At 29.2% G+C, this 17,744-nt stretch overlaps 1 non-coding gene across 2 annotated transcripts in view; it reads left to right on the forward strand.

Annotated features, from left to right (window-relative positions):
- The window catches only part of LOC107454187 (uncharacterized), a 213,274-nt gene that overhangs the window by 17,679 nt on the left and 177,851 nt on the right, over positions 1-17,744 (forward strand). For both annotated transcript variants that reach the window (XR_015430869.1, XR_015430868.1), the window contains exon 2: positions 15,751-15,822. This is a non-coding gene — a transcript (uncharacterized LOC107454187). The remainder of the gene's footprint in view (positions 1-15,750; positions 15,823-17,744) is intronic.

Raw genomic sequence — 17,744 nt, forward strand, 5'->3', positions numbered from 1 at the left:
CACAAAACTTAAGTGATAAATAAATTCAGATAAAAATGGTCTCTTAACTTTTTTACGATTCTTGTTCAAAGGAAAAGAGTATTTTATATGTCTAGAATTTTATTTATAAGTCTATGACTATGATAGTTATCGAATATATTTTTTAAGGTTTCGTTTTATTCTGGATTATGTTGTCTAAGTTGCATGTAATTTATTATGCTTATTGTGTAATATTAAACAAGAAATTTGTTTATGTGTTGCTTATAAATTTTAATTTAATAGTAGGCATAAATGATAATTTAATACGTAAATTTTATAATAACTAAATCCAATCTTAATCGAAGGATGTTTTTCTAGATGTTTTATTATTGCACAATATACACTGAGAAAAAAATATAATCAAAACTACTAGAATATGGTAAAATTTACTATGTTTTTGGCTCTATGGAAACACCAAAAAGCTTCGTAATTTTCACAGAAGCGCTTTGGTAATGATTTTGGTGAAATTAACAATAAAGTATTAACTTATTGTTAATTTATAATATGTGATAAAATTTGGTGATATCCTAATGATACATTAGTGTAAGGCAGTGCTTCCCAAACTTATGACTTTTGTGTAACCTTTCTAAATTTTTCGTAACGCTGTGTACCACTAATAAGAAAATGAATGTATTTTTTACTATAAAAAAATTGTGCTAAAGTCAAAAATCACAACTGTCTGTTGACACCACTAATTATTAGCTGTTAACTCTGGAAAAAATAGCCAATAGAAAAATTAGTAATCGTAAATTTTCCTGGCTAGCTTTTTTTTTTTAAATAAATGTTTTTGGAATTTTCGTTTGTTGCAAGATATTTCGCATAAAAACGCGTACCCCTGCTAAATTGTTCCCATACCCCTGGGGGTACGCATACCACACTTTGGGAAACACTGGTGTAAGGTATAAAAATAATTTATTTGGCTGAATTTAATTTTCAGTTTTGTATTTTTTTACTTAACGTGCTGTAATAAGTGATATAATTTTGAAACCTGGAATTTGAATTTGTTACCATATGAATGGAAAAATTTGAAGGCCAAATGTTTTAGTTTTATTAACTAGAACTTTTTTTTGCCAGAAATTTCATTACCATACAGCATTTTTTTCTCCGTGTATGAAAACAGTAACTCACTTATTTATTTTTTCACTAGACTACACATTTTAAACAGAAGTTAATAAAAAATTTCTCTAAACTTCTTTTTAAAAGACATTTTCTAATAACTATATTTCCATTTTTAATCAAATTAAAAAAAAGTGACTATATGTAACAAATTGTGATATTTTAACAAAATTGTGACATTGTCTACAAAAAATGTCTTTAGAAATCAGTTTACAATTTAATTTCACCATGTCCTTCCGTAATTGACGCATGGATAAGAATTTTTAAAATTATTATTGGCAAAATATTTATATAATTTTCGTTGAAGGTTTGTAAACAACACAGCGATCAAAAAGATCTGAGAAAAAACCACAGATAACGTCAAATATCCGTCGAATTTTTATAATTTTTCGACTATTATTTATCTAGTTATTGACGTTTTAGTTAGGAAATTTTATGTAGAAAAAATAAGTAGGGGAAGTACAATAGATAAAATTAAGTTTCGAGTGTTGATAAAACATTCAGCAATTTGTCAATGATATGCTGAGTTTAAACGGTATAGTATGGATACCGATGACTGGAGGCCCAGATGCACAAGAAAATTCATCAAAGTATTATGTTCCTTGACTGAAATTGTAGTTTATCCTCTTAAAAAAATCAGAAGAATGTCTTTACTATATTAAACAAAGATGCTTACCTAAGAGAAAAACTGTTTTCCAATTGGTTGTTGCGTCTGTTTGTAACCTTTCAAATATAAAGAAATTCCGAAAAATTAATTAATGCTTTCTATTGACTAATATATATATATATATATTGATTAATATAGATATATATAACTAGAATATCTAGAAAATTGTCACTTTAGGGATAGATTTTTTTCCGCTTAAATGAAAATTCTTAAAATCATTGAATAATTCTAAGTTTTTACATATTTTTATGAGCCCAAACGAAACAGCATAAGAGTCACATTTTAAATATTGAGAAATTCAGAAAATTAGTTTCTGGTTATCATTTATTAATGCAACCAAAATTTGTAAACAATTGTTAGTTTATTGATAGATTTTTCGTTTAAATTAAAAGCATTAAAAATCAGTGAATAATTCTAAATTTTTGCATATTTTTATGAGCCCACACAAAACAGCATAAGAGTAGCTTTCCAAATATTACGAAATTAAGAAAAATTAATTAATGCTTATTAATGATTAATCCAATCGATCTAAACAAAATCTAAAACATTGTCAAATTCTAAAATATCTGAAACATTGTCAGTTTAGTGCTAGATATTTTCGTTTAAATTAAAATCACTAAAATAAATGAACAATTCTAAATTTCTACATATTTTCTTGAGTTAAAACTAAGCAAAACAGGAGTAACTTTCCAAATGTTAAGAAATTCAAAAAAATTAATTAATGCCTACCAATGATTAATACAATCAAAATATCTAAAAAAATTGTTAGTTTAGTGATATATTTTTCGTTTAAATTAAAATCATTAAAATCAGTGAATATTTCTAAATTTTTATATATTTTTAGGAGCCCAAATTAAGCAGCATAAGAGTAACTTTCAAATGCTAAAAAATTAAGAAAAATTTGTTAAGCTTTATATTGATAAACACTATCAAAATATTTAAAAAATTGGCACTTTAGAGATAGATTTTTTTCCCTTAACTGAAAATCACAAAATCAATGAATTATTTTAACTTTTTACATGTTTTTATAAGCCCAAGCAAAGCAGAATTAAAGTTAATCATATTAAAATATTAATAAATCGTAATTTATTAGTTTCATTTCAACAAAACTGTATTTTTTCCGCAATGGCTTTTTCTGCTATTTTCATAATTACCATAGAGGGCGCTGTGAGGATAAAACTTAACGAAACAGCCGCGAATAACTATTACTAACTCACAATAGTCATAAAATACCATTTTATTCTCTAAAAGGGACATGATTGTTGTTTCATTTGACAGCAAAGCCTTTAAAAAGCAGTTTTGATATGTATCTTTATGATAGCAGTAAAATAAGTTTTTGAAACTAAGAATAAGGAGAAAATATTTCAAATGATTTCGAATGGTGAGAGAAATACAGCAAGGCATGTTTTAATACTTCTTTTTAATAAAAAAATCTCTCCTATAATTTTTTTAGACCACCATTAAAATACGAATTCTATTAAAATGAAAATCCCAATTTTTTTACAAATATATTCACTTTATATTTTATATATAATTACAACTTTGCAACCTTTCCTTTAATCGTGTCCTTATAAAAGTAACTATTAGTTTCAAAATAAATTAAGAACTGTTTCTTTCGTGCTTGTTAGCTGAAAATGTAGGTCTAGTCTACCATAGATGGCCATAGTCTTTTCAAATCGAAATAAAAGCACTACGAACAGAGATAAAAGAAATTTTATTCTACGTATTTTAAATTCTATTGCATGCACTCAACATATTTTGAGCAAAAAGTAATGAAATATTGAGAACAAAATATGAAAAAAATTTTTTTTTTGTAACACTTCTTCCGAAAATGCGTTCCTTTAAAAGTAACGATTCCCGTTCCTAATAAAGTACCAAATAGTTTTCATAGATATGAAGAACTGATTCATAGAATATTTACATTTCCTCGTTTATTAATTGTATGTTATTTTTGAAAATGAATTTTATGATTGAGTTATAATTACGATTTTCACCTTTAATATAGAAGTTTTAAATTTTATTCAGAGGCTGAATCTATTACTGCAAAATTTAAAATAAATAAAAATGATTTCATGGACCGGCTGTTAAAAATAATTACATTTTTAATTATTAATATTTTTCGATTGAATGATTTTAACAGAAAAAATGTAGAAAATAAAATGTAACTAAATTTTAATTATACTTGTTTGATGAAAATGTACTGCAAAATCTTATCAACCTTGTATGCACCATTAGCGGTGAGATAAATTTTCTAATTCGAGAATTTAAATCAAAAGAAAAGAAATCGGGCAATTATCTTTGCATTCGAATGCTGAAAGAAGTACCCCAACACTTTTTATTAACAAAAAAGAATAAATTTTTATTCATGAAATAAAAAACAAATCTCCAGACAACGATTAAAATACAAAATCTATTTGAATGTAAATCCTTAATTTCTTCAAATAACTTCACTAGCATACATTTTTGTTACAGTTCGTCTGATCGTGTTCCTATAAAAGTAACAATTAGTTTCCATAGATATCAAGAACTGCTTTATAGAACATTTACATTTCCTCGTTCGTAAAGAAGTTCGTAATGATGTTCCAAAATCGGAAATTCTCTTAATTACGCGTCCTTTTTGGTAATGATTTTTATGCTTCAGCTGTAATTACTTCGAAGACGAATCCTTAAAATAGTTTTGGGAGATCATTTGTTTAAACATTGTGCACAGTTAGAAATATATGTGAGTAGGTTTGGCTTAGGATTTGGCCAAATGTTTACCCACAATTTTGCCCTTTGAAATACTTCTACTTAGACTGACTTCGGAAATGAAAGGAAATTTTATGCTCCTTTGTATTAAGGAAGACGCATAAATACTCCCACCCTTTGACTGCTTGTAACACACTTTTGCGTTTGAAAGAGATGTGGTTATCCATCTTTAAAATGTGAATATAAGTAACTGTCTAAGAATATTTCATGCGTAAAGAAACTAATTAGAAATAGGAAATTTGCTTGAAAGATATAAATTTTCAAGAAACTTGTTTAGATTGTTAAGAATTAAGTTTAAAATGTTCTTAAAATTGAAACGCAATTCATTTAATTTTAATTAGATGTTTAAGAATGCAAATTAAAAGACGTTTGATAATTAGTAACTATATAGTATATATATATATATATATATATATATATATATATATATATATATATATATATATATATATATATATATATATATATATACATTGCCCGGTATACCCTACACTGATGTTTTTTTAAGGTTAAGTGCCACTGCCCGGTATACATTTGCCCGGCATACCCTACACTGATGTTTTTTTAAGGTTAAGTGCCACTGCCCGGTATACATTTGCCCGGCATACCCTTCACTGATTTTTTTTAAGGTTAAGTGCACTTCCCGGTATACATTTGCCCGGTACACCCTACACTGATGTTTTTTTAAAGTTAAGTGCCACTGCCCGGTATACATTTGCCCGGTTTACCCTACACTGATGTTTTTTTTAAGGTCAAGTGCCACTGCGCGGTATACATTTGCCCGGTATACCCAACACTGATGTTTTTTAAAGGTTAAGTGCCATTGTCCGGTATATATTTGTCCGATACTCCAAACACTGATGTTTCTTTTGATCTATCGTCAGTAAGTATCAAAATATAGAATAAATATAAATATATCAAATAAATATAATAATATTACGAATAAATTAATATAAAATTGGATATAACAAATATTTCGGACATTCACCAAAGAGACTATGTGATTGTTGACATTCACCGGTGAGAGTCAGAAATAAGGGTATTTAGCAAATATTTCGGACATACACCAAGCGAATACGTGAATGTTGACATTCTCCAGATTTCGGTGTGTGTGTATATATATATATATATATATATATATATATATATATATATATATATATATATATATATATATATATATATATATATATATATATATATATATATATTGTATATATATATAATTTTTTAAAATTAAACTGCGCTGAATTAATTAGACCTTATGTTGATGTTGTCGTCGGTCATTAAGAGAGAAGGTGTGTGATTGTTCCTATTTTCCAGTGGCGCCATCTATGGTCAAGTTCGACTTCTGCCACACAGATACGCCGCACCCGTTTATAGGGCGGACCCATTAATACATCTCTTTATTCATTCACAGATCGTAATTTTGTCCTGAACCAGAGAACGATCAATCTCCAATTCAGTACCCCCAGAGGTTTAATTTGTTATAGGAACATGGAGGACTTTGTGACTTGACAGATTTAACGCGATCCAGCCACCATTTACTACACGGGGAGTCTTCGGCTGGCTGGATTCGAACTCCCGGTCTCACGATCGTGAGTCCAGCGTCCTGTCAACCAGGCTATCTCGGCAATTAGACCTCATTAAAATGTATTATAAATATATTTTCAATTTTATTGGAGAGATAGATTTTTCAGAATATTTTTGTTACGAAAGTGAGAGCATGTTATTTCAAAACTTGCTTTCCGTATGAATCCAACTTTTGGAAACATGAAAAAAAGTTTGTAGCTCTGTCATGAACAAGAAATCTCGCCCTTTTCTTAAAGTAGACTTCTTGATAATCGATATAAGATGATATAAGATATATTCCCTAGCAGCAATTTAACCTGAAAATTGGCACAATATAGGTCCTATATGAAAATGCACCTAGGGACCATCATTGAGATGTTCAGGTTTTATAATATTGGTCCTATATAGGACCAGTATCGGTCTGTATAGAGCCAATATAAGGCCTATATTGGCTGAATAATAAATATAAGATATCGGGTGAATCTGACAATTCTGTATAGGGCCGAGATTGGTTTTAACCTTTTGCTTACGGCTGGTACAACATATGGACCTAATGTGATAGTACAATATGGAACACCGTAAGCAAAGGGTTAAAATGGAAGTAAAATATCGGGTGAATCAGATGTTTTATATAGGGCCAATATCGGAGAAATAACTACCCTACGAACCCTTATTAAGCCAAGATTTGTGAATATAGGTCAAATAAGGGCCCAAGCTATTTTCTGCTAGGGTTCTATTGATAGAGTACATCTGGAACAACCACTTATAGTGTTGACGATATGTGGGATGCTTCGTTTTCACTGCCCTTACTTTATATTTTTGTAATATTTGTTAAAATGAAGTAAAATGAAGCACATCTGGGGTATTATGTTAATATTTTTAAGAGAGGCGAGTAAAACCGCAATCAAAATATCACGAAACATTATCGACTTCGATCAGAATAGAGAAGGGAATTTTTATTGACTTCATATTAAATAAATTATTCAATCAAAAAACCAGTTACTTTTCGGCATGAAGTTCAAAAGAAGATCTAAACAAAAGTAGGATGCCTTTTGTTTCCATATGCCAAATAAACTGGTTAATGTCTTCCTTGTTGTTCTGATTGGTCTTGAAAATGGGTCGCCAGAAGCCGCGATGGTTCAGGGGTTAGAGCTCTCGCCTTCCATTGAGGTGAACTGGGGTTCGATCCCGGCGATGGCTGGTCGATACGAATTCCGCTTCCGGCTGGCACTGACCACAGTGCTGACGTGAAATTTCCTCAGGGGTAGACGGATCATAGGTTAGAGTCCCCTTGCCGTCAGGGTAACTGAGGGATGTTCTCGTGGTCTTCCTCTTCATGTAACGCAAATGCGAGTTAACTCTATCAAAAAAGTCCTCCACGAAAGCAAATTTCTCCCAGTACTCAATCCAGGAGTTCCCTTGTCTTCTGAATTGGGTTCAAAATTACAAGGCTACGAAGTTGAACATTAGTAGTCGTAAACCCATAAAATTGGGTTGGCTGTTCAACGATGGTTATATTATAAAATAAAAAAAGTTTTTGCTTTTTTAAAAATTTAAATGTGACTTTGCTTTATCTGCTCTTACAAGATATTCTATAGTATAATTTAGTGGTTTAAAAAATGAAAAATGAAAAGTATCGAGTGCAAATTCTGCATTAACTGAGTATATTTCTTATTTTCAAATAGTCACTTATTGTTACTGAACTAATTATTGAAATAATAAACCAGTCACTTTTAGCCATAGATCTAAGTTAGAAAGAAGATGTGAACAAAAGTTGGAGGCTTTTTGCTTTCATCTGTCATATAAACTGGCTTTGATTGAGTGTAATTTCTTCCTTGCTCCGATTGGTCTTGAAAATAAATCTCCAGATTTTGATAATGTTTTTGCTTCTTTTTTCTAATTTAATATCACTTTGCGATATCTGCTCCTTCTTATTCAACAGTAAAATTCTCAAAACATTCATTAAAATGAGGAATAGCAAGCGCAAATTCTGTTAGAACTAGGAATATTTCTAATTTTCAAATAGTCTCTAATTTTCTACCAGCTCTTTTATCTTCAATAGTGAAGCATACATAGCAATTTAAACTAACTTTTAAACTAATAAATATGTAGCAGAATTTTGAAACTTTATATTTTGAAGCTAAGTTAGTTTCAAGGTTGCTTTAATGTAAAACGGGCTACTTATAGAGAAATGTTGAAATTCGACCCTAACTAGATAACGACGGTTCATACAATATTGAAATTTGACTCTCGCAGAAAGCATAATTGCATAAAAGGAAGCTTGAAAACGTTTAACTTCGCCATGTTTAATAAACATAAATTAAGCGTTATAGGAAAGCCTTGAAATGTATCTAAATAAAATGTATCTAAGTTAAATGTATGAAAACATGAAAATAATATTCTGAAGTATTTATTTAAACTTAGAAATGAAAGAAAATTTTCAGAGAAGAAAGTATTAAAAATAAGAAATAAGTAAATAAATTGACTATTTTAATTATAAAAATAATACGATTGTCTTTTTTAAATTATTATTTATAGTGGTATAGTAAGTTTTAAAGTCAACTAAAATTGTCCAAATAATTGTTAAAACTGTATATTTAACAACAAGAAAAATGAAAAGAAATTGTTTAATTAATATTTTGCTTAAATTTTAATTAAATAAATAGGATAAGAATAACAGATCATACGAATAATTTTACGTGCGACAAAAGAAGATGTTTTAATTTTGAAACAAATATATCTAATTTTAATCACCTGAAAATTAATTATTTACTGAGGAAAAAAATTTCTGGTAATGTACTGTTTTGTATGGTAATGACATTTCTTAAAAAACCCCCCATAAATTTGGTAATAAAATCCAAAATATATGGCATTTAAAAAATTAGATTAGTAATATTTTCGTCATATGGTATTCTGGTGATGTATTGTTCTGTATGGTAATGACATTTCTTAAAAAAAACTCCATAAATTTGGTAATAAAATTCAAAATATATGGTATTTAAACCATTCAATTAGTAATATTTCCGTCATATGGTAGCGATTTACTTGAAATTCTGGTTTTCAAAATTATAGTTCTTATTTTCACACATTTAGTAAAAGTAAATTTGAAAGTGAAAAGTAAATTTAACCGAATAAATGGTTTTTATGCCTTTTTCTAAGGTATTGTAATAAAATTACCAGGCTTTACCACATTTGTCAAATTTTATCACATATTATAAAACTATATTTTATTGTTAATTTTGCTAAAATATTTACCAAAGGGCTTCGGTAAAAGTTTACCGAGCTTTTTGGTGTTCTCATAGAGCCAAAAACACGGTAAAGTTTACCATAATCCGGTAGTTTTGACCATACTTTTTTCTGACTGTTGAAAATAACAATTATTTTACTTGACAAAAAAGTTATCAGTCAATTAATAAAAACTAACACTTATTTTTTGTGCCAGATAATTGATTAATAAATTGGCAATAAAAATTAACGAATGTTTTTGGGGGCACATAATTAATTTTGAATTATTAAAGCATACTATTTTGTGAAATTCATAACACACAAAAAATTTAATTGTCTTAAATCTTCAAGTGTAAAAGTTAAAAAAAATTTAGAGATGATAAAGTAAAAAAAAAAAAAAAAAAGGAATAATCCCTAACATTTATACTAAATTCAATTTAAAGCATTTTATGACGAAGATTGAAATTGGATATAACGTCAGTATTTTAAAATAATATTCGTCAATTCATATAACACCTGTAGGTCTTATTTTATTCCAAATCTTTTCATCTGTTATTTTGTTCTGAGACTCTTTTGAAAAGATCTTTTTTTGAACTTTAGAATGTTTTTCTTTTCAACTACAATACTTGCGAGGGAATAAAAAAATTCGAACTTGAAATGAATTAAATCTTCAAAGCCAGCTGACTTTAGGGAAAGGAATATTATTTCTATAAATTTCTTTTGCGAGAGATGAAAGTTTGAGGAGCAAGTTAAACAAAATATAAAATGTTTTCATATGAGCCATTCTCAATTCTTCTAATAACCTTATTTTTCTTTCTTTTTCTTTTTTTGGTAAAAATGATTTAATATTTATTAAAATTCAGTAAAAAAAAGGGTACTTTTAATGGACTTTAATGCGTACATTTATGCTTACATAACATTAGTACACTGTTAGTACTTTAGCATTAGTACACTGTTAGAAATTTTGGAGTGTGATGAACTTGTTCAATTTCTAGCAACCTCAATATATTTCTGATATCAACTATGTTATCGTACTTTTTTAACTTGAAAACGCTTCACTAAGATTCAAGTTGAACGGAAACAGGGTTCAATTTAACAAATTAAGGTTAAGCGAAATTGCATCAGATTATGGTTCAATGTACCCATATTATCCTAAATGGAGCCGATTACCCTGTTGGAAAATAGGGGGTGTGCTGAGCCATAATATAGTTCAGATTTCTTGTAACCTCAATATATTTTGGATGTGAACATTGTTTTCGTACTTTTTAACTCAATAACTCCAGACGATGGTTAAATAAGAACGAAAACATAGCTCAACTTAACACCTTATTAGGATTAAGCAAGTTTGCACCATATTCTGGGTAAAAGTACCGATATTATGATTCTCTTTTGAACTGATTTTACTGAGAGTGAATAAACCAATAAAATATTTGATCATGATGAGCTACTTTTTAAATTTCTTTCTAACAGAAATGTGGAGTTAATTCTAAGAATATGTTAAGTAATTTTCGAAAATACTCAATGTCATTAACATATTTCATAATGATTTTAAGTATAGAACATTGATTTAGAAAGCTAAGTTTTCCAAGTTTGAATACTTGTATAATAATACTTGTCCAATTTTAGCCGCCGGTCTAACCGGAGGAGTTTTTTATTATTTTCTTCTCTCCGTAACGCTCCATCAAAAAGTTCTTTTCGAAGGCGGGTTTCTTCCAGTGCTTGATTTCATTGTCCCCTTGCCTTATGGGTTGAGTTCAAAACTACAAGGTTATGAAATAGTTAATTGAGAATCGATATCGACCGGCTGTTAAAATAAGATACGGCACGGTGATAAAATAAGATAAAAAGTACAAATATGATGAAGTAGGAAGAATATCAATATATAACATTACTGTCAATTAGATTATTTACCCCGATAATTACAAAAATCGAAATGAAACTTTTTTGATTTTTCTCTACATCTGAAAAAATGAACATGGTCCAAATTTAAAAATTCTTTCTTGTTAATAACGTGTTATATAACATTACTGCTAAATAGGCTAATTACCCCGGTGATTACGAAATATGGAAATGAAAGTTTTTAGATTTTCGATTTATCTCATAAAGAACACATGGTCTAAATTTGAGCTTTCTAACTTCACGGCCAATATTGGCGAGACATATCTATCTATATCTATCTATCTAAATATCTATCTATCTATCTATCTATCTATCTATCTATCTATCTATCTATATATATATATATATATATATATATATATATATATATATATATATATATATATATATATATATATATATATATATATATATATATATATATATATATATATATATATATATATATATATATATATATATATATATATATATATATATATATATATATATATATATATATATATATATATATATATATATATATATATATATATATATATATATATATATATATATTTGTAATTATCGGGGTAATTAGTCTAATTGACAGTAATGTAATATAACACATTTTTAACAACGACAAAATTTCAAATTTTGACCTATCAGATTTAGAGAAAAACTAAAAACTTTCATTTCGATATTTTGTAATTACCGGGGTAATAATCCGATTTAGCAGTAATGTTACATAGCACGTTATTACCAAGATAGAATTTTTAAATTTGGACCATGTGCTTTTTTTCAGATGTAGCGGAAAACTAAGAAAGTTTCATTTCGATATTTGTAATTATCAGGGTAATTAGCCTAATTAACAGTAAAGTTATGTAACACATTTTTACAAGAACTAAGTTTCAAATTTGGACCATGCGTTTCTTATCAGATGTAGAGGAAAACTGAAAAAAGTTTTAGTTGGATATTTTGCAATTTTCTGGTTAATTAACACAATTGACAGTAATGTTATATAACATGTTTTTGCCAAGATGGAATTTCCAAATTTGGGTCATGTTGAGATGTAAAAATAACTGCATAAGCTTCATTTGGATATTTTGTAACTATCGGAGTAATTAGCCTAATTGACCGCCATGTTATATACTGTACTATATGCTATATATTACTATATATATTGACAGGAATGTTATATGTCTTAGAAAAATCTATTCAATGTATACCTACAATATAGGTACTTTGAACCCGTATACCCCACAAATATACTGCATCTTTAATAAGGTGATAGATTTAACCATGATTCCGTATAACTTGGACCTTATTATCGAGTAATTAAGTTGAAGATTGTTTAATTTTTAAGATGTTTCAACTTGATATCATGATAAAAATGCTGCAAAATGTCTGGATATTATGGTTCATATTGATTAATTTGCGAGGAAATATATGGTTTAACTTGTTCCTAAGTTAAAGTTGCAGCAAGTCCACACAATTAAGTGAGTCATTGTGATTTGAAACTTCTAACAGTGAATGTAATATCTTTCAAAATTTATTAAGCAAATAAAAAAGAAGAAGAAAACTAAAAACGAAGCAAAATAAGAAAAAATAAAGAAACGAGATAATAAGAAAGAAACGAGACGATAAACCTACACGCGACTAATTGTGCTAAAATGGAACATTTGTTTACATCTTTACTTTTAGTCTCTATTAGAAACAATGGATTTACGGAATAGCAAATTATTTTGTCACATCTTAACATCTGTTGCAGCGAAGGATTTCGTGATTAAATGCCTTTTATGGAAAGCTAAAAGCTACTTTTAAAGGTGAAGTCATGTTTTGACAGATTGCCAAAAATTATCAACCATTTCCATGTAATTACCATTGTCAGAGACGAACTTGGTGGATGAAAAAAGAGTTCTAATGTTTTGACAGTTTTTCGTCCACCACTCAGAAATCGACTTTTTTTTCTCGACTTTTTTTGATATTTGCATTTATTAAAAACCCCTGAAACTACACGAATTTTCGAGATTATTGTTTTGTTTCAGTGAGAGAAAGATTTCATTTCAATAATAACAAACTCTTAATAAAATCAGTTAAATGTTGAACCATAACGACGTGTAAATTTGCTACAACCTTAAAAAAATATTAAGCTGAGCAATGTTTCCATTCAACTTGTACCATAGTATCGTGTTATCACTATTATATGGTTCAATTTAGCTCTTGTTTTAAGTTGAAGCAATTTTGAAACATTTATGTTTTAATACACTACAAAATTTAGACTATTTTACGCTACAAACAAGTATGATATTTGTAAATCATATTGTTGTTAGAATCATACAAAAGTAAGCACAGTGTATTTCCTTTCATATAGTTCTAATTAAAATTGGAAATTGGAATTGGAATTGGAAATTGGAATTGGAAATTGGAATTGGAAATTAGAATTGGAAATTGGAATTGGAAATTGGAATTGGAAATTGGAATTGGAAATTGGAATTGGAAATTGGAATTGGAAATTAAAATTGGAATTTAAATTGAAATTTTTAAAAACCCACTTACAGTAAAATAACTTTAAATGTTAACTAAAGTTGAAGTAAATTAAGTTGTCGATATTTTCAATTAGCCGGCCAGACGGTCGAGCGGTTAGCGTGTCTGACTGCGAAGCCAATGACTGGGGGTTCAGGTACCGCTCAGGGCATGGATGCTTCTCTCTGTGTGTTGCTCTCTATCGTGTGATGTGTGAATATGGCCCACACTATAAACGGGTATCTGTGGCTGTGTGACGTGGGAAATGTTGCTCGCCTCCGTGACTTATTTTCACAGGTGCCCACTGCGTAACGTGTTAAATGAGTAATACTTCCGGCATCTTCCTAGGCAAAGGACGTAAAAGTTCAGTGCCTGCCATTCGAAAAAAAAAATATTTTTAATTATGCTTTGTTTTAATCTCTAATCTCTAATTTCCCGTATCAGCGCTGTTAGAATTTCCGTTCTTAAATTACGGTAAAATAACCGTCAGCAGTCTATCCATCCGATTAACCGCAAAGTTTACGGTAAAGAATATTTTTTACCGTAATGGCTTTGAAACCGTTTACAACTAGTATGGTTAAAAAATCATGAATACAGAAGTAGTATACGGACTTTAACAATTTACAATTATCATGATTTCAAAATCGTAGAACGGAAATTTAACTGGGCATTGGAGCTAGGCTTATTGCTAGGTAATGGGCATCGGAGATAGCTTGTGGTTTATCAAATAAACGTTGGAATGTAGCTTAATTAATTTATCTGGTTGTTTCACCTATCGTGAGAGATAGGAAATACTAGAATTTTTGGGTTAATCAGCTTTCTGGTGTTGCCATCTATGCGTGAATGAGAGTATCGTATACGAATATCCCAGGGTCACAAATTAGGAAGTGCAGGACACAGGAAACTTCTCATGTGTCGACAGGAATGGAGAAAATTATGTTGTGTCAACGCTGGGACTCGAACCCCCGTCCTGTCGGTCATGAGATAGACAGACTAGTCCACTCTGCTATAATATGTATTTAGCTGCAAGAAGCTAAGTGGCTTCATTATGTGGGTCTAGTTGATGCGATAAAATTCTGGTTGCCGAACCGTATTAGTTGAAAGCAGATAATAAACAGTTTTTCTCACAGTTAACAGTTTGAATATATCTTATTTATGGTAATTTGTCTGTTTTCTTTGAATATGATAAAATAACAATTAAATAAATTGTTATTCAACCATTTTGAGTCGCGATGTTTCAGGTGATAGAACATTCGCCTTCCAATGTGGCGAACCGGGTACGAATCCTAGTCGATACGAATTCCGAACCCGGTTTGCACCGACCACAGTGCTGACGTGAAATATCCTCAGTGGTATGCGGATCACGTGTTAGAGTTCCCTTGCCGTCAGGCTAACCGTGGGAGGTTCTCGTGGTCTTCCTCTCCATGTAACGCAAATGCGGGTTAGCTCCATCAAAAAGTCCTCCACGAAGGCAAATTTCTCCCAATACTCGATCCAGGAGTTCCCTTGTCTTCTGGATTGGGTTCAAAATTACAAGGCTACGGAGTTGAACATTAGTAGTCGTAAACCTTTAAAATTGGGTCGGCTGTTCAACGACGGCTATATATATATATATATATATATATATATATATATATATATATATATATATATATATAGCCGTCGTTGAACAGCCGATAAGATATATATATGTATATATATATATATATATATATATATATATATATAGCTATATATATATATATATATATATATATATATATATATATATATATATATATATATATATATATATATATATATATATATATATATATATATATATATATATATATATATATATATATATATATATATATATATATATATATATATATTATTTATAATTGTTATTTAACCATTTCCAACAGTATAATTCCTAGACTCAAATTCCGTTTTTCTTTTCGAAGTATAGATTTTGCTTCCCTTTTTATACTTATATTTAATCATGCATTTTCCAGAGGTCTGAAAATATACGTTTGCAGTAAGCTGGAATGGGATGTGGTGGAACAAAAGCAGCACCTTTGCATCAGGTATGAGGCATTTTTTTAAAATAAATTAGAAATATTTTTTTTCATGATTCATTGGTCGCATGTTTTTTGATCCCTTGAGCCTCATGTCTAAGTTAAATAACAGTTTTATATAGTCCCATCCAGATCTTATATTACTCTATTATAATTTAATATTTTACCAGGACTAAGAAAGTTAATAGAGAACAATTTAGGTACTTGAAATACAGCACTTTCCCTTGTAAGGGTCACCTCTAAATATGAAATACCCTATATTTAAGGGACTCTTCTGTTGGCAGCGGTTCTTTATAATGGGAGTTTTCATACGTTTACCTCTTTTAAAGGGACACTCTATTTAAAGGACACAGAAAAAATCTGAATAGAGGTAGAAATATACAAAATAAAAATATAAATATTTTTTGTTAGAGTGCTTTTTTCCCTTTTTTGGCGATGATGAAGAAAAATGAGTAGAAGTGCAACATGTTGCAGATGCTATAAACTGAATAAAGAAATTAATAAATTATTGAATCTAGACTTCTAATTAAATTATATTTTTCAGCTTTTTATATAGTGTGCAAAAAAAATGGGCCAACTTGACTAGTGTTTGATCTAATGATCGGATCTTCACGTTCTAGGACTTAATCTGAATGAATTGATGGATAACTTCAAATAGTTCAGATGCCATTTTAAGTTACGAAATCAGGCACAAAAACCTACTTTCTCTGAATAAACATATCTATTTTTCGACGGACAAACTTTAGATCGTAGCTGCAAGTTGGTTAATATGGTCCGAATAGTTAGGTAGGAGTGCGGTCTAAAGTTTGAACCCTTTAATGTTAATTCAAATTTTAAAAGTATGACTTTTTTAAAAATTTTATTTCTCAGGACCCATTCGACCGATTTTGCAAAACTTTTGCACGCAATAAATAAAATTAAAATTAAGGTATCCAAAATTTTAATCGCTCTTCTGACTAAACTATTGCCACCATATTTTCCAAATTGCGATTACCCCTATATATTTCGGACAGAAATCCGAATCCGTTGAAAAACATATATGTTTATTCAGAAAGAATGCATTTTTGCGTCTGATTTCGTAGCTTAAAATGTCGTCTGCATTAAATAATTAGCAGAATTGAGAACACCCCCTCGAACCATTCAGATTGAGTCCTAGAACGTGAAGTTATGCAGGATGGTCCGTTCATTTTTGCACCTGTCTCATATGAATAAGAGATACCTTTATATAAAAGACAAGTGCACTGACAATGCTTTAAATATAATTCGCTCTCCAAATTTCCCTATTTGTAACATTTTAAAACTATTACACTTATAGGATTTAAAATTATGCATACAATGTATGTAATTAGATAAATATAAAACAAATATACAATTTGTTATATCTAACAATCCAAATTCATCGTCATCAGAGCTATAGCTACTGTTAAATCAATAGTTCTAAGAAATTGAAGCGAAAATATATACTTGATGGAAAACAAAGACTCCATTCCCTTCAAAAAAAAAAAAACCTTTTTTTTCTTCAGGCGTCCAAAGTAGGCGCCCATTTTCAAGACTTGCCAGACGTGAATAAGAAAAAAACAAAAGTGATTTGAAACATAAACCGTAAAGTTGCCTAGAAAAAATGAAAAATAAGAAGCTAGAAAAACAGTGGTAACCAACAAAAAATTTTTACCATCACCTAATTTTTTTAAAGCCAAAATAGTCTTTAGTCAAGTATGTAGTTACTCTTACTTTTTGTAGTAGAATGAAATATACTCTTAAAAAACGGTTGAATATATATTAGAGCCTCAAAACAATTTCCAACCTTAATCAACCGACATAAAATAATGTATTGTGCTAAATCATTCAGAGTAGTTATAAAATAAATTTTTGCAGACAAAAAGCTTTTTAATTATGCTACTTGGTCAAAATTTATTTTGTCAGCGGGTAGA

The sequence above is a fragment of the Parasteatoda tepidariorum genome, chromosome 12 (genome assembly GCF_982258835.1).
Source record: "Parasteatoda tepidariorum strain Cologne lab strain chromosome 12, Ptep-v5.0, whole genome shotgun sequence".
Taxonomy (NCBI): Eukaryota; Metazoa; Arthropoda; class Arachnida; order Araneae; family Theridiidae; genus Parasteatoda; species Parasteatoda tepidariorum.